The sequence below is a fragment of the Dasypus novemcinctus genome, chromosome 4 (assembly GCF_030445035.2).
Source record: "Dasypus novemcinctus isolate mDasNov1 chromosome 4, mDasNov1.1.hap2, whole genome shotgun sequence".
NCBI classification, from domain to species: Eukaryota; Metazoa; Chordata; class Mammalia; order Cingulata; family Dasypodidae; genus Dasypus; species Dasypus novemcinctus.
Window position 1 is genome coordinate 73,537,870 of NC_080676.1, and position 22,529 is coordinate 73,560,398.

The 22,529-nt window shown below is 45.2% G+C and overlaps 1 pseudogene; it reads right to left on the reverse strand.

Annotated features, from left to right (window-relative positions):
* Positions 1-8,347: 8,347 nt before the first annotated feature.
* LOC101423493 (unconventional prefoldin RPB5 interactor 1-like) lies at positions 8,348-11,439 on the reverse strand (annotated as a pseudogene).
* Between the last annotated feature and the right edge of the window lie 11,090 nt (positions 11,440-22,529).

Sequence of the window (22,529 nt, forward strand, 5' to 3'; positions counted from 1 at the left end):
TTATTAGCTCTAGTAATTTTGTTGTTGATTTTTCAGGATTTTCTATATGTAGGATCATGTCATCCGCAAATAAGGAAAGTTTTACTTCTTTCTTTCCAATTTAGATGCTATTTGTTTTATCTATCTATCTATTTATCTATCTATCCAATTGCTCTGGCTAAAACTTTCAGTAAAATGTTGAATAACAGTGGTGACAGTGGGCATCCTTGTCTTGTTTCTGATCTTGAGTATTTCTTGTGGCATCTTTATCTGGCTTTGGTATTAGGGGGATGTTGACCTCATAGCATAAGTTAGGAAGTATTCCCTCCTCTTCTATTTTTTGGAAGAGTTTGAGAAGAATTGATGTTAATTATTCTTTAAATATTTGGTAGAATTTACCAGTGAAGCCATTTGGTCCTGGGAGGTTTTTGTTTTTTTTTTAATTTTTTATTCATTTTTTAAAAATATTACATTAAAAAAATATGAGGTCCCATTCAACCCCACCGCCACCACCCCACCACTCCCCCCACAGCAACACTCTCTCCCATCATCATGACACATCCATTGCATTTGGTAAGTATATCTCTGGGAATTGCTGCACCTCATGGTCAATGGTCCACATCATAGCCCATACTCTCCCACGTTCCATCCAGTGGGCCCTGGGAGGATCTACAATGTCCTGGGAGGTTTTTGATGACTGATTCAATCTCTTCACTTGTTATTGGTCTTTTGAGATATTTATTTCTTCTTGAGTCAGTGTAGGTAGTTTGAGTGTTTCTAGGAATATATCTGTTTAGTCTAGGTTATCTAATTTTTGGCATTCAGTTGTTCATAGTATTCTTTTTTTTCCCTAAAGATTTATTTATTTATTTATCCCCCCCCCCCCCCCACACACACACATTGTCTGCTTTCTGTGTCCATTCACTGTGTGTTCTTCTGTGTCCGCTTACATTCTTGTCAGCAGCACTGGGAATCTATGTCTTTTTTTTGTTGCATCGTCTTTCTGCATCAGCTCTCCATGTGTACAGCACCACTCCTGTGCAGGTTGTGCTTTTGTCAAGCGGTGCAACTCTCCTTGCAGGGTGCACTCCTTGTGCATGGGCCTCCCCTTTGTGGGGTCACCCCTGTATGGCATGGCACTCCTTGTGCACATCAGCACTGCCCATGGGCCAGCTCACCACACTAGTCAGGAGGTCCTGGGTTTGAACCCTAGACCTCCCATATGGTAGGCAGATGCTCTATCAGTTGAGTCAAATCTGCTTCCCCATAGTATCCTTTTATAATCATTTTTATTGTTGTTTGATTGGTAGTAATGTCCCCCTTTTCATCTCCAATTTTAATTATTGCATCCTCTCTTTTTCATTGTCAGTTTAGCTAAAGGTTGGTCTACTTTATTGATCTTTTCAAAGAGCCAACTTTTGGTTTTGTCAGTTCTCTTTATTTTTTAATTGTTTATCTTGTGTGCATTTTATACTTACAGCCTATAGCAATTTTGCTGTTTAATTTTAATAAGAAATAATTGATCTGTAATTAGATTGTATATAATTTACAATTGAAAAAATAGGTCCACATACCCAAGTTGCTTCAAACTGCTTAAAAGTTTTCCAATAAATGAATTGAGTATCAATTTTTAAAATTTAAAATGAAATAAAATAAAAATTCAATTCTGCTGTCATAATAGCCACATTTCCAGTACAGATCAAGATTGTTTCTGAGAATATAACTTGCAGTAGTTTTTGTTTTGTTTTCTTTTGTTTTTTGTTTGAGAAGTGAATTAACAAAACAATCATGCATACCATACAGGATTCCCATACATTGCCCTACCTACCATCAACACCTTATATTGTTTTTTTTTTAAAGATTTAATTTATTTCTCTGCCCGCCCCTGTTCTCCCTCTTATCTGCTCTTTGTGTCCATTTGCTGTGTGTTCTTCTGTGTCTGCTTGTATTCTCATTAGGTGACTCTGGGAACTGATCCTGGGACCTTCCAGAGTGGAAGAGGGAGATTACTCTCTTGCATCACCTCAACTCCCTGTTCTGCTATATTGTCTTATTTTCTCTCTTCTTTGTTTTTTGTTGCATCATCTTGCTGTACCAGTTCTCTGCATCAGCCAGCACTCCTGTGCAGGGCAGCTTTCCTGTGCTGGGCGGCATTCCCATGCAGGGCAGCACTCCTGTGTGGGGCAGCACTCTGCATGGGCCAGCTTGCCCTCACCTGGGCATCGAACTCTGGACCTCCTATATGGTAGACAGGAGCCCAATTGGTTGAACCACATCCATTTCCCACCTTATATTGTTTTGACACATTTGTTACAAATGATGATAGAATACTGTCCCTATATTACGGCTCTCTATGGTCCATAGCTTATATTTGGTATATTTTTCCCACAAACCATCCTATTATTAAAGCCATGTCTTAGTATTGTGTATCTGTTATAGTTCATGAGAGGATGTTCTCATATTTGTACTGTTAACCACAGTCCATCATTCACCGCAGAGTTCACTGTGTTATATGGTCCCCTGCCTTGTACAATACATCCAAAATGTACCTTCAGTGGCTCTCAGTTTCACCAGAGAGTTGTGCTGTCATCAGTTCAGTTCATTTCCAGAACATTTTCATTACTCCAAAAGGAAAAATCCTATACTCCCTATACTCCCTCCCCTCATTATTGATCCTTAGCATTGATATAGTACCTTTTTTGCCATGGCTGTAAAAATATTACAATATTGCTGTTAACTGTAGTCTATATGTTACATTAGTTGTATCTTTCTCATGTATCCCCATATTCTTAACACCTTGTAAGAGAGGAACATTCTTTTATTTGTACTATTTACCACAGTCATCATCTACCACCAAAATCATTATGTTACACAATCCCTAGATTATCTTCTAGCTTTCTTTCAATTGACATTAACCTCCCTAGACTACCCCATTAAGCCATAATCACATTTATAAATCAGAAGTGTTGATTATACTCACCAAAATGTGTTTCCTCACATTTACAATCCCCCTTATTAAACATTCTACATACATTAGGCATCAGCCAACTTTTAGTTTTGTCAGTTCCATGTATATTTTTTATTCTTTGTTTTATTCATCTCTCCTCTAATCTTTATTTCATTACTCTTGCTTTCTTTGATTTAGCTTGCTCTTCTTTTTCTAGATCCTCCAGTGTATTAGTCAGCCAAAGGGGTGCTGATGCAAAATACCAGAAACCAATTGGCTTCTATAAATGATATTTATTTGGGGTAGGAGCTTACAGATATCAAGCCATAAAGCAGAAGTTACTTCCCTCACCAAAGTTTTCTTCCACGTGTTGGTGCAAGATGGCTACCGACATCTGTGAGGGTTCAGGCTTCCTGGGTTCCTCCCTTCCAGGGTCTTGCTTCTCTCTGGGTTCAGGGTTCCTCTCTTCCCAGGGCTTGATTCCTCCTGGGCTCAGCATTCCTCTCTTCCTGGGGCTTGCTTCTGTTTCCTCTGTGAGCTTCCTTCCCAGGACTCCAGCTTAAGGCTTCAGCATCAAACTCCAACATCATCAAAAACCCTCAACTCTGTCCTTTGCCATGCCTAAACCCTAATGACATGGCCCAATCAAAGCCCTAATCATAACTTAATCATACCCAGGTACAGACCAGTTTACAAACATAATCCAATATCTATTTTTGGAATTCATAACTATATCAAACTGCTACTTCAGTTGTGAGATTAGGTCTATGATTTGAGATCTTTCTTTTTTAATGTAAGCATTTAGAGCTAGAAATTTCTTTCTCAGCACTGCGTGGATGGATTCCTTAAGTTTTGGTATGTGGAATTTCATTTTCATTCACATCAATATATTTCCTAATTTCCCTCATGATTTCATCTTTGACCTATCGGTTCTTTAAGAATGCATTGTTTAATTCCCATGTAATTGTGAATTTTCCTGTTCCCTCCCTCATTGCTTTCTACCTTCATTCCATTTTGGTCAGAGGAGATAAAATGTGTGATTTCAATGTTTTTTTATTTGAGACTAGTTTCATGACTTAACGTATGGTATATCCTGGAGAATGAGCATCTACAATAGAGAAGAATGTGTTGGGAGAATTGTTCTATATATGTTAGTTAGGTCTAGTTTTTTTTTTATCATATCATTCAAATCTTCTATTTACTTATTGATCTTCTGTCTAAATGTTCTATCCATTAATGAAAGTGGTGTATTGAAGTTTCCTAATATTAGTGGAGAACTATTTATTTCTCCCTTCAACTCTGCCAATATTAGCTTCAAATATTTGGGACTCTGCTGTTAGGTGAATATATATTTATAATTGTTAAGTCTTTTGGATTGAGTCCTTTATTAATATGTGGTGAAACTCTTTGTCCCTCATAATAGTTTTTCACTTAAAGTCTATTTTATCTGATATTAGTACAGCTATCCCAGCTCTCCTTGGTTGCTATTTGTATGGAATAGTTTTTTCCAACCTTTCGCTTTCAACCTGCTTGTATCTTTGAATTTAAGGTGAGTCTCATGTAAATTGCATGTAGTTGGGTCATGTTTTTTTGTTTGTTTGTTTTTGTTTTAATCAATTCTGCCAATCTCTGCCTTTTGAATGGAGGGTTTAATCCAGTTACATTTAAAGTAACTACTCTTTTTTTTTTTTTAAAGATTTACTTATTTATTTCTCTCCCCTTCCCCCCTCCCCACTCCGGTTGTCTGTTCTCTGTGCCTATTTGCTGCATGTTCTTCTTTGTCCGCTTCTGTTGTTGTCAGCAGCACGGGAATCTGTTTCTTTTTGTTGCGTCATCTTGTTGTGTCAGCTCTCTGTGTGTGCGGCGCCATTCCTGGGCAGGCTGCACTTTCTTTCACACCGGGCGGCTCTCCTTCTGGGGCGCACTCCTTGCGCATGGGGCTCCCCTCCACGTGGGACACCCCTGCGTGGCAGGGCACTCCTTGTGCACATCAGCTCTGCGCATGGGCCAGCTCCACGTGGGTCAAGGAGGCCTGGGGTTTGAACCGCGGACCTCCCATGTGGTAGACGGACGCCCTAACCACTGGGCCAAGTCCACTGCCCTGAAGTAACTACTCTTAATGTAAGACTTTCTTCTGCCATTTTTCTATTTGGTCTTTGTATGTCTTATACCTTTTTTTTTTTTTTTTATCTCAAATCTTCCATTATTGCCTACTTTCATATATATTTGATTTTTTGCATTGTACCACTTTGAGTTCCTTCTCATTTCTTTCTCTATATGTTTTCCATGTATTTTCTTTGTGGTTGCCATGGGGCTAAAACTTAACATCTTAGGTCTACAACAATAATGTTTCACTTGATACCAGCTTAACTTCAATAGGATACACATACACTATTCCTATTCCCTTCCATCCCCCACCCTTTTGGTTGCACATGTTACAAATGATATCATTATGCATTGTATGTCCAAAATCATAGATTTATCATAATTTTCATGCATTTATATTTTAGAATCTGTTAGAAGTAAAAAGGGCAATTAAATACCAATAAATACAATACAATAGTCCTGGAAGTTATAAATACCCATATGGTTACCTTTACTGGAGGTTTTTATTTTGTTGGTTCAATCCACTGTCTAGTGTCCTCTTCCCTTTCAGTCTTAAGAACTCCCTTTAGCATTGCTTGTAGGGCAGGTGTGATGGTGACAGACTCCCTCGGCTTTTATTTATCTGGGAACGTCTTTATCTGTCTCACATTTTTGAAAGACAGCAGTGCTGGATATAAAATTTTTAGTCGAAAATTGTTTTCTTTAAATATTTTGCTCCACTGCTTTCTTGCCTCCACAGTCTCTGATGAGAAATTGGCATTTCATCTTTTTTTAAAAAAAAGATTTATTTGAAAAATCTGCTGTTTTTGCTGTTTGTGTTGTCTTCTCTTCTCATTTTCTCTCCTAAGATTCACCAGGATTCAATCCTGGAGACCCCTGATATGGAGACAGGTTCCCTGTCAATTATACCACCTCCGTTCCTAGTTTCTGCTATGCTTCACCTTGACTCTCCCCTTGCCTCTCTTTTGATGCATCATCATCTTGCTGTGTGATTTTCTTGCACAGGCATTGGCTCACCACGTGGGCACTCACACGGGCACTGGCTCACCATGTGGTTACTCGCAGGGGCACTGGCTCACCACGTGGGCACTGGCTCACCATGCGGGCACTTATTCCCTGCACGGGCACGCTTTCTCTGCTTTTTCACTAGGAGGCCTCAGGGATCAAACCCAGGTCCTCCCATATGGCAGGTGGAAGCTCTATCACTTGAGCCATGTCCGCTTCCTGGCATTTAATCTTATTGGCGCTCCTTTGTACACAACACAGTGCTTTCCTCTTAACGCTTTCAGAACTCTTTCATTGTCCTTGGCATTCAGCAGATTGACAGATAGGTGTCTGGGCATGGTTACCTTTGAGTTTATTCTGTTTGGGGTTCATTGGGATTCCTGAATGTGTATGTCTTAATTTTCTAGGCTGCTCAAGCAAATACCATGAAATGGGTCAGGTTAAACAAGGGGAATTTATTTGTTCATGAATTGAGGCTGGGAAAATGTCCAAATCGAGGCATCATCAAGGTGATGCTTTCTTCCTGAGGACTGTGGCATTCTAGGGCTGGCTACTGGTGATTGTTGGTCCTTACCTTGTCACACAGCAAGACACTGTGGAGGCATCTCCTAGTCTCTCTATTCTCTTCTGGGTTCCATTGATGTTCTGCCTCTTGCTTCCTGTCTCTCTCTCTCTCTCTGAATTTCATTCTCTTATAAAAGACTCCAGCAATAGGATTAGGGCCCATCCTGTCCCACACCTTAAGTGAAGTAACCTCATCAAAAGGTCTTACTTAAAACAGGTACACACCCATAGGAGTGAATTAAGTCTAAGAACATGTTTTCTGGGGTACATACCTCCACACCACCAGTGCATAATCGTGTCTTTCATTAAATGTGGGAAGTTTTCAGTCATAATTTCTTTGAATAGTCCCCCTGCCCCTTTACTTCTTTTCCTTCTGAGACTCTATTAATTCATATATTGGTACTTTCGGTGGTATCCCACAGGTCTCTTAGACTCTGTTCACTTTTTTTTTTTTTAAGAGATCAAGTTTCATAAAATTTTTTCCTTGGAAAACAGTTTTACAAAACACCATTTTTCTACAATCAAAGAAAGTTTCCACAGGTTACGTGCAAGCTTTCTGCCTTAGAGATATAGTATGATATTTAGAGGGGAGAGGTTTTTAAATAGCCACCTAACTGCAAAACCTACAAGATACATAGGTGTTTTTTTAAAAGTGCCTTTAAAATACTAAAGCAAGTAAAGAAATATAATTGTTGAATCTATTTGAAACTTTAAAAGTTTCTTTAAAATGATCCATATGGTATGTGCAACATCACAGCTGGTGTAAAACTGCCTGTATTGCCACTGCATCATAAGGCAAACTCAGACAAGGGTGTTGACAGTATTCAGGAGATTAACAAAAGAAGCTGAATATTAAGAATATTGAAGTATTCAAACATTTACTTTAATTTTAATAAGACTTTAAGGATAAGAGAACTTGTCAAATTAACTCAGGATCCCTTATTTCAAACTACGTATAACATATTTTGCTCTATATATTTTAAGATGCAAAAAAAAAACCCTGTGTTTTAGGATGTAAACTCCCATTTCCTAGGGAGAGCCTTGTTTTTCTTTTGCCATCTGGCAGCCTTGAACTTTAAAACCCTCTTCTTGGTAGTTTCTTCTGATACATCTGATAAAAATTCTTTCTGTTCTGGAATAGTGGGTAGCACAAGATGAACGATAGTTGGATGAGGTGCTAATGGAGGCAGGTTAGTAGTGTAGGGAAAGGGAAGACTTGGGTCACAGCTGAGGCCCCTCAGACAACACGGCCGACAAACAAGGCGTCAGACAACACTGCCAGCAGACAACGTGGCTGATGGGCAACATGGCCGGCAGACATGGCCAACAGATCACATGGCCTTGAGACCTTGCCCAGATACCTCCTGAGAAAAAAGCTGCCAGAAAGACCCTGAGAGACCCCAGCCATGAGATCCTGTTTGGAGAAATGAAATCCCATTTGACCCATGAGATCCCATTGGGTCATGGGAAAGCTCAGGATACCTTCAAAAGACCTCACCATTGTTCCCCTGAGAAATGACAGATGGGGCAACCAATCAGAACAGCAAACAGCTGGAGCCCCTCCCCCAGCATTATTAAGGGGCAGGAGGAAAGGCTTTCAAAAGCCTTGATCTGGGGCCTCACGGGGTGTGTCTCACCCTGCAGCCCAGCCCACAGTCCACGCCTCAAACTGTACTTTTCTCGTTTTCTTGTTTCTTAATAAACTCTTTACTCCCTTGTTTACTCTATGGCATGTCCTCAAATCTTTTATGTGACATAAACCACGATCCTAGAAGTCCAGAAACCAGAAACCAGAGCCATTCACTAATATTTAGGGGGGTGAAAAAATTCTTTTTCTATTTCAGTTCCAGAAAAAGCCTCATGGGTTCCTGATAAAGGCGAAAGTTGCTTTTTTTTAATTTAAGATTTATTTATTTACACCCCCCCACACACACACACATGCACACAGTTTTTGCACTCACTGTCTGCTCTCTGTGTGTTCTTCTGTGTCTGCTTGTCCTCTCTTTAGGCAGCACTGGGAACTGATCCTGGGACCATCTGGAGTGAGCAAGAGGTGCTCCATCTCTTGTGCCACCTCAGCTCACTGGTCTGTTGCATCTCTTATTGTCTCTCCTCTGTGTCTCTTTTTATTGTGGCATCTTGCTGTGTGAGCTTTCCATGCGGGCCAGCACTTCTGCATGGGCCAGCACTCCACTCAGGCCAGCTCTCCACTCAGGCCAGCTCACCACATGGGCCAGCTTGCCTTTCACCAGGAGGCCCTGGGAATCGAATCCTGGATCTCCCATATGGTAGATGGGAGCCCAATTGCCGGAGCCACATCCGTTTCCCACAAAAGTTTCTTTTGATGATCTTCTTGTTGTTCTTCCAAAATGTTCTCACCAGTGTCACCGCAAGTGGCTTCTTCACAGCTAGTACTCTTCAAAACTCCCCGTCTACCATCAACTTTGGCAGCATTGCCTTCGCTGGTATCACTACAAACACAGTTCACTCTGTTCCCAGACTTCTGGACTGATTTACAAGGGACATATTTCTCCATTCACAATGAGGTGGGCTATGGGTGGGAGGCTGTTCATCTCTTTGTAGATAACCTGTCTGTGTCCTGACTTGTGGGTGTGGGACAGTGAGAGGCTGCAGTCCTGCCCTTGGTGACCATGGCAACGACTCCAGTCCCAGGAAACAGTTTAGCAATGCAAACTCTCTAAACTTTAAATATTCAGGGAAAATGCAAACCAAATGTGCTAAAAGCTTATCTAGAATGTATACGGTCCATGCTAAAAGCTTACCTAGGATGTGGAAGATAAATGTTAATTCAAGCCTATTGAGCATTGAAACAAAACAACCTTTCGGCCCTTCCTCTCAGTATAAAAGGAACTCAAAAATCTTGTTCGGGGCTCGGATTTTGGAATGAGAAATGCCGAGCCTGGCCGGTAGTAAATAAATCATTTTTCCTTCCCAAAAATTATTCCTGAGTCCTGGCCTTTCTATATGCAAATAATTGAACCTCTCAACTTCTACAACAACAATATCCACAAAGACTCTGTAAATGTCAGTGGGAGTCCTAATGGTAGGCAGCTCCTGGACAGAATGACCACTACCAGAGCTGTTCTTTCATTTGTGTTTGGCTCCTTTCTTTTCACTAAATTTTAAACTGGTATTTTTTTCAGTATAGATTCAGACCCTCTTAGGTTTGACAGTATGAAAAAAATATATTATTGGCACAGAATTATCTCCAATCCCTAAAGCATCACAGTCATTTTCATTATCACCATCCTCCTCATCCTCCTCATCTTCTTCATTACTATGATAGGGATATGAACTATTCACGGAACAATTCAACTGACTATTTACTTGACCCCTAAACAGTTCTAAATTTGCAAAATCCTTATGACAACTGCTGGGAGTAAGAGAGTCTGTTACTTAATGAGTCCCATTCCCATTTGTGTTTTGATCTTCTTTAAGTTGTGCTGTCTCCATTTGCAGTCCTAGAACTAGGCTTACTCTCAAGTTACCCAGCAATTTTTCTTGTTGCTCTAGTTCAAGTCAAGCCCACAGTTCCCATCAGCAAACAAATTTTTGGGTTACATCACCTGAAGCAAGATCTGCTTCAAAAATATCTAAAGTTTTTGTTTTGGAATGAGGTTTATGGGCAATTTGGTGTTTTATTTTAAATTCAATGCCACTTTTTTTTTTTTTTTTTCCGAGGTACCAGTGCCAGGAACTGAAACCCGGACCTTGTGTGTGGGAAGCCGGCACTCAACCACTGAGCCACATTGGTCCCAGCTGTTTTTTTTTGTTTGTTTGCTTGTTGTTGTTGTTGTTTTTGTCGTTGTTTTGTTTTTGCTTTTTTAGGAGGCATCTTGGACTGAACCCTGGGGCTTCCATGTGGGAAGGAGGCCCTCAACAGTTCCCCAAAGTCACTTTTAATATCTTCTCTTATGTCAGCGATACTGCTGACAGAGAGGGTTCTTGTTCGATTGCAGGAAAGAATTCAAGGACCGAACTAAGCAACAAGTTAGCTTATTGAACGGTGTTGAAGTATTGAACAGCGTTAAAGGAAGGAAGGGGCAGCAAGGGGGTGGGGCATGTGCTGAGACGCACATGGGTAGCCTCCAGCAGAGAGCCACCTCTACTGGGTTGTTAGTTGACATCTTATACGTCCTGGGGCAAAGGGCGGTTACTGGATAAGCTGAGCCCATGTTTTCGTAACCTTAGGCTTCTATCTCTTGCAAGAAGGTGTCTTTCTCCAGAAATCTCAGTTTAATAACTTGTTGTTTTCCACTCTGTAGGGGTTTCTGACTCTCTTCCTGCCTCAGATTTCTAGATAGTGACTCTCCACCTGCCCCAGGTTTCTAAATAGTGGATTCTCGATATGGCCCAGGTTTTCTATTCTTCTACCTCGATATCACCTGCAGCATCCTCATTTTCTGCAAATCTGTGAATTCAACTCTGGATTCAAACTTTTTCATCTTCAAACTTTTTATCTTTTATAGCCTGCTTTGCTGAGCACTTTGCAAACCAGTTGTCCCCAAGTGAAACAGTGACTTCATTAATAAAGGACAAGTTTTTCCTGGCTTGAAGGCAAAGGGGCCAAATGGTACCATGACGTTGTAAGACAACTTATCAGGCCATGTACTGAGTCTTTCTTGAAGGACATTATAGTCATCACCTACCTTCTGCCAAAGCTGGACTTTCTCTCCGCAGTTAGTGATCACCTCTCCCTGCTCCTCGCCGAGCTGCGCCACCTCCGGGGCGCGCAGCGGCGCCGCGGCCGAGGCCGGGCCGAGAGGTGGGCGAGGGACCTGGTCGCTGCGGCCGTCGGAGGCGGGGCGCCGGCGGGTTCAGAGGGGAAACAAGTCCTGAGCGAGGGTTTACGGAGGCGGCGTGGCCCGCGGCTGCCCCGCGCCCGCCGCGCGCCCTCGGCCGCCGCGCGCCCTCGGCCGCCGCGCGCCCTCGGCCGCCGCGCGCCCTCGGCCTCCGCGCGCCCTCGGCCTCCGCGCGCCCTCGGCCTCCGCGCGCCCTGGGCAGAGGCGGCCGCGCCCAGCCTCCCTGCGGCGGCAGCTGGAGTCCCCGGGGCGCCTCACGCGCGGGTCGCCCGCCGCGGCAGGCTCGGAGCTGCCTGCTCACTCTTTTGGTTTGTTTTCTTCCTGCAACCCAGCCCGAATCATTTCAATTGTTTTACCTTTGAGTTCATGTAATTCTTCTGCCAGCTCCTATTTGCTATTGAAACCTTCTAGGGAAGTTGTCATTTCAGTGATTGGGTCTTCAACATTAGCAACTTTTAAAAATTTCTGTTTCTTTTTGTTACTGTAAGCATGGCTATTTCCAATAGAAAGGCCCACCCAAACTGGCGTTTTCGCTCAGTGAGGTGATTTATCCCAGGTGCACAAGCAAGAAACTGGGACTCTTCCCCCAAACCAGTTCAAAGTGAGAAGGGAGGCTAGAGTTTTTACAGGGGAAATAAGGGTGAGGATCAAGTGATGACAGCGAGAGGCACTCCTCCACCGGTGGGTGAGGACTCTGGAATTTTTTTACAGGGTCTCCTGAGAGATAATCCTGTGTTATCTCTTGTATGCAAACTCCTGTTTGATGTCCCAGTTCACAGCCTTTTATCCCAGGGAAGCTACCGATTTCCTGGGCTATAAGGTGCTCCTGGCGCCATCCTACGGTTTTGCTAAGATGTTATCTTATTCCTGACTTTCTTGGGAGTAGAATTAGGAAGGTCTGGTTATTGTCCTTCTAGGAACTAAGAACAAAGAGTAAACCACTAAGATCAGGTTAATAGAAAACCAGTTCAACTAGATCTGTGGAAGGTGTTTCAATTTTTCACAGCTGCTGAAGAAATTTTTAATTAGCACATTTTCCAGTTATCTGATTCTTGTATTTTTCATTGTTTTCCTTATATTCTTTAGCTCTTTATCAGTTTTTTCCTTTATCTCCTTGAAAATATTGAAAGTAATTTTTTAAAAAAAGTCTTTGTCCAGTGGAGCAGGCATAGCTCAGGGGTTGAGTGCCTGCTTCACATGTATGAGGTCTGGGGTTCAATCCCCAGTACAACCTTAAAAAAATTTTTTTTTGTTAGTTATGTCGAAAGCCTGATATTCTTCATTGATGGTTTCTGGATTTTTATCTTATTCCTTTGAATGGGTCATCCTTTCCTGTTTCTTTGTCTTGTAATCTTTTGTTGAACACTGTGCGCTTTAATATCTCAAAGTGTTAACTCTGGGATTTATTTCCTGAGCTATCTGTTCCTTAAGTTTGTATCCAGATAGCGATATGTCAGAGATTTCCTTGATTGTCAGGAGCTAGCAAAAACCAACACAAAAAGTTTCTTTCACAGTCTTTGCTAATTAGCTCTGTGTTGGCTGATGCTTTCCTTCAGAATTTATAGCCCTCCTATTAGCAAAATCAGTCGGAGGTAAATGCAGTGTGGGGTCTTCTCCCACTTATCTCAGCTTGCATCTTGTCCTGGCCTAAGCTTGGTTGAGGTCTTAGGACTTCCCTATTTAAAGGAATTCCAATGCCTCCTCTTCTCCCTAGGAAGTAAATTCTCTTCCCCTCTCAGTGATCTATTGTATGACTTACAGCAGGTAATATTTTGCCCTGGTTGCTTTGACTTAATTGTTTCTTTTTTTTTTTTTAAAGATTTATTTATTTATTTCTCTCCCCTCACCCCCACCCCGGTTGTCTGTTCTCTGTGTCCATACGCTGCTTCTTGTTTCTTTGTCCACTTCTATTGTTGTCAGTGGCACGGGAATCTGTGTCTCTTTTCGTTGCATCATCTTGTTGTGTCAGCTCTCCGTGTGCCTGGTGCCATTCTTAGGCAGGCTGCACTTTCTTTCACGCTGGGTGGCTCCTTGCGCGTGGGGCTCCCCTACGTGGCACGGCACTCCTTGCGCGCATCAGCACTGCGCATGGGCCAGCTCCACACGGGTCAAGGAGGCCCCAGGGTTTGAACTGCGGACCTCCCATGTGGTAGGTGGAGGCTCTAACCACTGGGCCAAGTCTGCTTCCCTAATTGTTTCTTATGCTGCTTTAGATGACTGCAAACTGCTTCTGACTGCAGGGCAAGTTCTGGAAGGGCAAGCCTGAGATGAATTTCCTGGTTCAGGCTCTCAGGCTGCCGCCTAATAGATCGGCACAGACATACAGGCACCCCATTATGCACATAGGTGTTACTGTACTGCAACTGGGACAGGGACCCACAGTGGGGACACAGGCCAGCTCTACCCTGTGCCAGAGGAGAGGGAGAAGGGCCAGCAGGGACACCACACGCACGCTCTTCTACCCTTTCTAAAGAGTCTTTTCTTGATTTAGCACTCACCTAGTTACTGCAACCCTTTAACTGGTTTCTAGAGTTTTGAGGAAGATGGCTTTGTCACTTTTTGCCTAGTTGTTCAAAGATTCTGCATGGGAATGGCATCCTGGAGCACTCTACACTGCCATGTTGGTCAGCCAGAATTTTTGTTTTTGTTTTTGTTGCTATCTTTTAATTTTTTTATTTAACAAATAAATTTTATTGATACAATGGTACTTGGTATAATCACATAGCTGTGCATTAATCACTTCAACCATTACTAGGGCATTTTCATTATTTCAATAATAAAAAACAGACAAACAAATAAGAAAACTCTTCAACTCTCAGTTCTCTCTCTTTCCCCTGCTGTACATAGTCGCTATTTCTGGCTATTCTTGCACAATTATTTATTAATTAAGCAGTTTTATTGAGATGCATTCACATACCAATCTATCCAAAGTGTATAATCAATGGATTTTAGTACAATCACAACATTATGCATTCATTATCACAAAAAGTTTAAAACTATTTCATTACTCACAAATAAAAACTCAACACACCTTAGCATGCCTTCTCCAGCACTACATAACCATCTTTATAAATTGATTTATATTTACATTTTATATAAATGGAATCATACAATATGTTACACAATATATTTGGTACATAGTAGCACAATCATACAGTATTTGTCCTTTTGTGCCTGACTTGCTTCATTCAACATAATGTCATCCAGTTTCATCCATGTTGGCATATGCTTTATGACCTCATTTTTTCTTACTGCTGCATAATATTCCATCTTGTGAATACACCACAGTTTGTTTATCCAGTCATCGGTTGATAGACACTTGGGTTGTTTCCAACTTTTGGCAGTTGTGAATAAGGCTGCTATGAACATTGGTGTGCAGGTACCTATTCATGTCACTGCTCTCAGTCCTTCTAGATATATACCCAGTAATGGTATGCAGGACCACGTGGTAAATTTATATTCAACTTCTTTAGGAACTGCCAAACATTCCTCCAAGTGGCTGTACTGCTGCAATCAGCTCATAATAGGTTGGTTCGAAGGGAAGGCAACACAGAAATAAAGGTAGAGACACAAGAGGGGAGACAAGCCTGGGACCAGGGGACTCACAGTTTCTGGAACTGAGAGCATCAACCCTAGTTTTCCCACCGCATTTATTGGGAAACTACCAAGCAGCTGTTTGCTATCTGAACTGCAACATCATTTACAATAACAGGGAACAACTGCAACATCTAACAACTGCTACATTTAACAGGTGTAACATTTACAATAACAAACAGGTAAGCCAGTTTCCCACATTACTGTACCATTCTGCATTCCCACCAATAGTGAATAAGTGTTCTTAACTCTCCACATCCTCTCCAACACTTGTAGTTCTCTGTCTTTTTAATAGTGGCCATTCTGATAGGTGTGAAACCATACCTCATTGTAGATTTGATTTGCTTTTTCCTAATCATTAGTGATGTTGAACATTTTTTCATGTGTTTGTTTGCCATTTGTGTTTCTTCTTTGGACGAATGTCTATTCAAGTCTTTTGCCCATTTTTAATCAGGTCATTTGTCTTTTTATTGTTGAGTTGTAACATCTCTTTATATATCATGGATTCTAACGTCTTTTGATAACAACTGAGTTGTCAGTCGGTTATGCTCCTTGCGGCAGGAGATCTGGCTTTCTGGAGAGACTGAGTAGGACAGAGTAGGAGAGAGAGAAAATAGAGAGAGAGAGAAGATATCTTTCAGTTGCAAGTATTTTGGACACTGTCTGGGTGGTGAATAATTCCCAATGGTGCCTCTTCTCCTCCTGCCCCCTCCACCCCAGTCCTGCAATCCTGCCTTCAGTTTATGGGCTCAGGGCCCCCCTACCCTCCTAGGAAAGAGTGAAGAGGCACCAGGAGACAGCTGCTGGAAGGGAGAGAAAGAGCTCTTCCCTGGACCAGGTGTCCTTCCACCCACCACTGGCCTCCTCCTCCACCTAGTCCTGTCCCACCATCCTTCAATGCTGGTGTACATCCAAGGGCTTGATTAATTAGCCCATGTCATTCTCCCTCTCTCTCTCCCACTGGGAATCCAAAAAGGCAGAGAACCAAGGTTAGGTCTAGAGTTTTCCTAGAAACTTAGCATCCAACAAACTAACAGCTAGTGATTAGCGATTTACAGAGGGCTGCCCTGGAGCCACCGGGAGGGCCACGGTGGTGACTCTAAGGTATTTGACTGTGCTTCTCCCTCTGCTTGATGGCCCTGTCCTTTCTTTGCCTGGATAATTTCCACAGTCTTTAAAGACTCAGTCTTCCTGCCAGGCTGGCTCTCGCTGGGAATGCCATGAGGGCAGAGACACTATCTTCCTGGACCTAGGCAGAGTTGAAGCTTAGAAAATATCTGTTGACTGAAGAGAAAATTACTTGCCTTGGCCCTTGGACTCATTTCTACATCTTTTGAAGAATAGCATCTTTGGCTAAATTTATGTGACAGCTGTGAAAATAGGCCACTCAGAGCTCTTGCTGCAGGAGCATAATTGACTGACACCTCAGTCCTACTCAATTCTACTTCCTTCCCCCTTTCCTTCACAAAAACCAGACCTACATTGTGGTCTGAAGGCTCTTTCCACCTTCTCTGGCTCCCTCCTCGTGGACACCAGCTCCCAAGATGTTCTCCCCACTCCCAAGATCCCCAGCAACCAGTGTTCGTGCTCTTGTACAGTCCCACACTGTAACAGGGTTGGTCTGTGAGACCAATAGAGTATGGCACAAATTAGGTTATAAAGGACACTGGGGCTTCTATCTTGGTTGCACTCTCTTTCGAATCACTCGCTCTGGGGGAAGCCGGCTGCCATGTCATTGGGCAGCCGTCTTTAGAGCCCCGTGTAGAGAGGGACTGAGGCCTCCCACCAGCATCCATGTGAGTGAGCCTGGAGCTTGAACTGACTGTACCCCACCTGACAGCTTACCTGCAACCCAGTGAGAGAACCTGATTCAGAACCACCTTGCCAAGCTGCTCCTGGATTCCTGACCCTCAGAAACTGTGTAACATAGTAAATGTTTGTTGTTTTAAAACATTAAGTTTTGGAGTAACTTGTTACACTGCATTAGATTGTTAATACACCCCCACCCCCACCCCCCGCATTTTTCCTTTAGAGGCATTTCCTCTAATAAATCTTTTGCATGTCTAATCCTGTCTTGGCATTTGTTTCTCAGAGGACTGAAATAGCACAGGTGTCAACAGATAGGATAAAAGTTGCCAACCTTTAGTAGCAGACATTTCTAATCCTGCACCATTTTAGTTAATCCTCACAGCAATCCCAACAGATACTATTATTGCCCCCATTTTATAGATGAGAAAACTGAGACATAGAGATGTTAACTCTTTCGAATATGGAGAGAGAATCTAGACTAGCAGAAGGAGTTGAGGTTACTGCAGGGAGTTCTAGTCCTGGCACTACCATATGACATTGAACAAGTCATTTTGCCTTTCTGGACCTCTGTTTCTTTTTACAATGAGTGCATTGAAATAACTGGTTTCTGAGGTCCCTTTCATGAGGATAACCAGGCTAACAATAAGGTTCCACTAGATTCTGAGTGTAAGACTAGTAAAACTAACATGTAATGGATAAGATCATACACATATTTGTATATGTAGCATGTTACATAGGCAAATATATATATATCCCAAACATCATTTGGAATCATGCTTTCCTCAAGGTCTAGCGACAAGATTCTGTGTTCTTTGGCAAGTCCCAGGCTCTCCCCCACTCACTGAGAGCCCCAGGGGAGGGTGGTGGTCTCCTGGGACCTCCAGCTTCCGCTTCCTGCCTCATGGCTCCTTGGGCTCCGAGCTCACAAAGCAGCTCTGCTCTTTCCTCTGCCCCTGTGTCTACTCAATGTGAGACATGGCCGTTCTCTCCTTGACCCCTGCCCCCGCACCCCCTGAAGGGCTCACCTGCCTGTGGAATATTGATTGAGGTCTGCAGGTCACCGGCCACCACCTGAGTAGCACACAGGGCAGCAGTCCTCCACTGACCTGCCCAGGGCTCTCACCACCCCAGCACCTTGGCCTCCCCTGGCTTCACCCGGTTCATAAAAAAAAATAAATTTTGGTATAAGCATGTCCCAAATACTGCATGGGAAAGATAATAAAAAATTATTCATTGTTTATTTGAAATTCAAGTTCAGCTGGACGTTCTATATTTTTATTTGTTAAATCTGGCTTCCTCTCCTTTTCCAAGGCTGCTTCTTGGCTCTCCCTCCTAGACTACCCCTGACACTCCAGACTCTGTTCACTTTAAAATTCAAAGCAATTCTGTTCTCCCTAGACCTCACCCCAAAACTACACCTGTATTTCTAAAATCCCTCAAGTACATCTGCCTCTTTATTAGCACAGGGTACCCATAGTTTTGGAGTTTTTCTTTGATTCTCGTTAACTTGTTCTTTCAAATAGCATTTCTGCCCTCCACTTCCTGTTGCTAGTACAGAGTCTTCTTAAGCACAAAAAGACCCCCCAAGCTGACAGCAGGGTGTGGAAGGCCTGCTTGTGTAAAGACAATGCAAATACCAAGGGTAAAGAAAGAAAGAATTTGTCAGCAGAGTCTTGTCAATAAGGAGAACAAAAAAGGGGGGCCAGGAGGCTGGCCTGGGCAGAGCAGACGGGAAGGAGGAGAGAGGGACACAGGGACGCCAGCTCCCCACTCACCAGAGGTGGCCTTGGCTGGGGGGCCTGGAAAACCATTCTTGGCAATTGCCCAGTGTTACCTGTTAGATGGTATTGGGGAATGGGAGGGGACACAGTTCTGTGGTCAAATACATTTGGAAAACTTCTTGTAGAACTGTTCATTTCAGCCTTGATAAGCTCAATGCATATTTTGAATCACCAAGAGGGGGTAACATAAGGAGTGCTTTCCAAAATTTCCAGAGTCCTTTTTCTTGGAAAGCATCTCGCTGAATACTATTCCGCCTGAGGAAATGTGGTCTTACACTTCCAGGCTCACCAGCTTTGACTCTTCAAAAGTTGGGAAGGGGCTGCCCTGTCATCAGCACCAGTGTCCTGCTCCTGACAAAGGGACAGCCCCCTCTGAAAATGAATAAACCACATTGGAGGGTGAGAGTGGGATAACTCAGGCAGATGGAAGCATCCAGCCAGTTTGGGAGTTCTGTTTTGTACTTTAAGTTACTAAACCGATTTATATACCAGTTGTCCTGTGGGTTTGCCTAGCACAAATCATTTCACGAGAGGCTGAGTATCTCTGGGGCACTGACAAGACCAAACTCCTGGCCTACTGGGCTGAGAGGACAGGCCTAGCCAGTTACCAGCAGGCTGCCTGTCCCCTCCCACGGGGACAGCTCTAGAATCACGCGGCTTTATGAAATGTGGATCTCTCATAAATGTTGAATTTGCCGAGAGTCAAAGAGGTCATGTGGGTCAGTCATCTCAGCCACGGGCAAACGGCCAGCCCTACCCAGAGGGGCAGGAGGGAGGAGAGAAGTGAGAAGAAGGGGAAGTAGGACAAGGAAGGGAGCGAAGTGTTGGGGAGGCGAGAGGTCAGAGCGGGATAGGAGCTGCTGAGGGTGCCAGAACTGGAGGGTCCGGGAGGGGGGAGGGGAGGAAGGGCGAGGGAGGCAGGGAGGCCCGAGGAACCCGCAGGCCGGCTGCATTCTGGCCTTCAGAGCAGTCCCAGGCTGGACCCAGGAGAATCAGTCAGGAGTGGATGGCTGGCCGAGAGCCCAGGAGAGCCAGGAAAGAAGCTGTGGTCCAGCCGCAGCCCGGGTGGGCGTCTGCAGGGGAGGACAGAGCGCAGGGAACATGGAGCACTGAGGCCATCGCTGGTGGAGGCACACGCTCCGAGCCCCCCGATGGGGAGAAGGGGCGGGTGGCGGTGCCAGCCGTGCCAGGGCTCTGGACAGAGGTGAGAAAGCCCTGGGCTGTGGCCTCAAGCTCCTGTGCCCTTACAGTCAGCCACTCCCTGTCACCAGCCCCTTCCGGGGCCCTGCTCCTCTGGCCCGTCCCAGCTGTGAGGAGCTCCCCGTGGGCTGTGGCGGGAGAGGGCTGACCCCCAAGGCTCGTGGCTCCGCCGGGACCCCCGCGGCCCGTCCTCTTCCTTCCGCCTGGCCCCGAGCCCGCGCTCGCAGCCCCGGGCTGTCCTCGGCCCCCGTGCCTGGGCAGAGGTGGGCCTGCCACTTGCCTGCCCTGTCGGGGCAAGGTCCCCACCCAGTTCTCAGAGCAGCGGGACAGAAACTGTACTCGCAGCGTCCCCGTCTTCCTTGTTCCTCTTGGCACCCGAACCACCGCGGCCCCGGCTCAGGACGTCGGCTGTGCCAGCGCCCTCCGGGATCAGAGACCCACCCAGGCGGTCCGACCTCATTTCACAGACGAGGAAACCGAGGTGCAGAGTGGGGAGTCGCTGCCCAAGGTAACGCCGAGGTGAGGCATTCGGGGTCTCGCTCTGCAGGCCTCTCTGGGCCCAGCAGCGCCCAGGCACAGAGCCCCTAGGCTGAAAACCCACAGGGGGTCTCACCGGCCTCCTGTGCCCAGGGGCTCAAGGAAACCGGGTTGCTGCGCTCCCATAACCTCGGGTGCACGCGCTGCCACCCAGCTCCTCAGCCAGCCGTGGTTGTCAAGCCCGGCCCAGCTCCACCGGCCCCAGCGCTGCCAGCGCATTGTTCCACTTACCGTAGGCCGTCAGGTAGATAGATGGCTTCCCCTTGCTGGGCCCCAGCACTTTCATTGAGGGTAGTTGGGGAACAATCCCAGCAGATTTTTCTTCCTCACAGTAAAGAGTATTGTGAAGCCAAAGTGAGGCTCGGATGCAACGGCACTTTGGGCGAGACGTGGGAGGCCTTTGCAAGCCAAAGGGGAAGGAAATCTGCATTGTCAACTGTTGACTCCATCGGGCTGCGTGGAGACCATTCCCTTACCTGGAGGATGCTTCCTCCAGCCCTCGGTGCACCCAGCTGACAGAGGGCCCAGCATGTCATCTTCCTTTCAGGCAAGAGTCGGGTCTGTCTGGTTTTGGAATTAGGTGGAGCTGGGTTCAAATCTTGACTCTGCATGACCCTGTTGCATGACCTTGCTCTCAGAGGCTTCCCCTCTTAGGAAAAGGCACAGGTCCTTCAGATAGCCAGTAGGACCCTAAATCAGTATTCCTTGGCGCATCCTCCTCCGGCCACCTGCCTCAGCACCACTTAGGGAAATAGTTAACAGTGCTGGTTTTCTGATCCCTTCCAGACTTATAGACCGAGGCTTAGTAAAGGGCAGAAAATCAGTTCCCACAGGAGGCTCAGAGAAATACTGAAGGATCTGACTCCTATCCAGCTCTCCGTCTCATTTCCATTTTCAGGCCCAATCAGCTCTAATCCCTCGGGCCTTTCAGACCCTTGAATAAGCAAAGTTTCTACCCACCCCAGGGCCTTAGCACAAGCCATTCCTTTTCTCACATCAGCCTTGCCCTCCCTCTGTCTGGCTAACTCATATTCCTCCTTTAGCCCCTTGAAGCATCCTTCTGCCTACCACCAACTAAAACCATTGCCCCTCTTGAATGTCCCTAGAATGCTATTTTGCCTTCATAAGCACACATCATAATTATAAAAATTTGCTTAACTTTCTGTTTAATAACTCATTCTGGACCAGACTGATGAGGGCAGAGCCTGGCAGGCTTGCCCCCCACTGTCACTTCTGCTTCTAGTCCCATACCTGGCACAGATAGGTGCTCAAGAGAGACTGAACAAAAGACTAGCCTCTTGCTCAATTTTGTCATCTGTCATACAGGATAGTAGCACCTACTTCAAAAAGTTCCAATGATTAGAGATAATATATGAAAACACCCATGACATAGTGGTGGTCAATAAATACTAGATTAAAAAAAAAAAAAGAACATGATGAGACAAACGAGGTGACCAGCAAAAAGGCCTAGCACAGAGCTTAACAGTACAAGTCAGTTCTCTCGGGTGGATGGTTGTGCTTTATTCTCCTGCCTCTGTGCGAGGTGGCACAGGTTCCTGGCCCTCAGGAGCCACCGGCAGCTTCTGGGCAGGGGCAGGTGAGGGGGCAGAGGTTAGTGTGGCCTTGCGCTGCCGGCTGGAGGTTCACGCCTCATCTAGGAGTCAGCCGAGGCCCAAAGAAGTCCAGGGGCAGGTGGCGGGCAGTGCCTGGGCAGTGCGCAGAGGCTGGCAGGCGGCGGGCGGTGCCTGGGCAGCGCGCAGAGGCTGGCAGGCGGCGGGCGGTGCCTGGGCACTGCGCAGAGGCTGGCCTCTCTCCGCTCAAGCAGAAGGCGCTCCTGGCTCCTGCAGGCTGCGGACTCCGGACGAAGATGTCTCACCAGCCCTCAGCCCGCCCTGGTGGCTGAACATGGCCCAGTGGTGTGGTGACGAAGGCCACCTGCACCCACTCGTCTCACCCCACTCGACCGGGCGCTCCACGAGGGCAGATGGCCGGGCCCTTCTTACCTTCCTGGTGCCTGCCCTGCACCCAGCACGGTGCCAGCACGCAGCAGGTGCTCAGTTAATGATCACAGAATGAATGTACGATTAATGAATGAGCAAAATGGCCTGGCCTGCTGCCTTCAGTCCTGGGAGTCGCACTTTGATAGGGACTCGGGGGCTGGCGGGAGGGCAGGGGCCTGGAAGC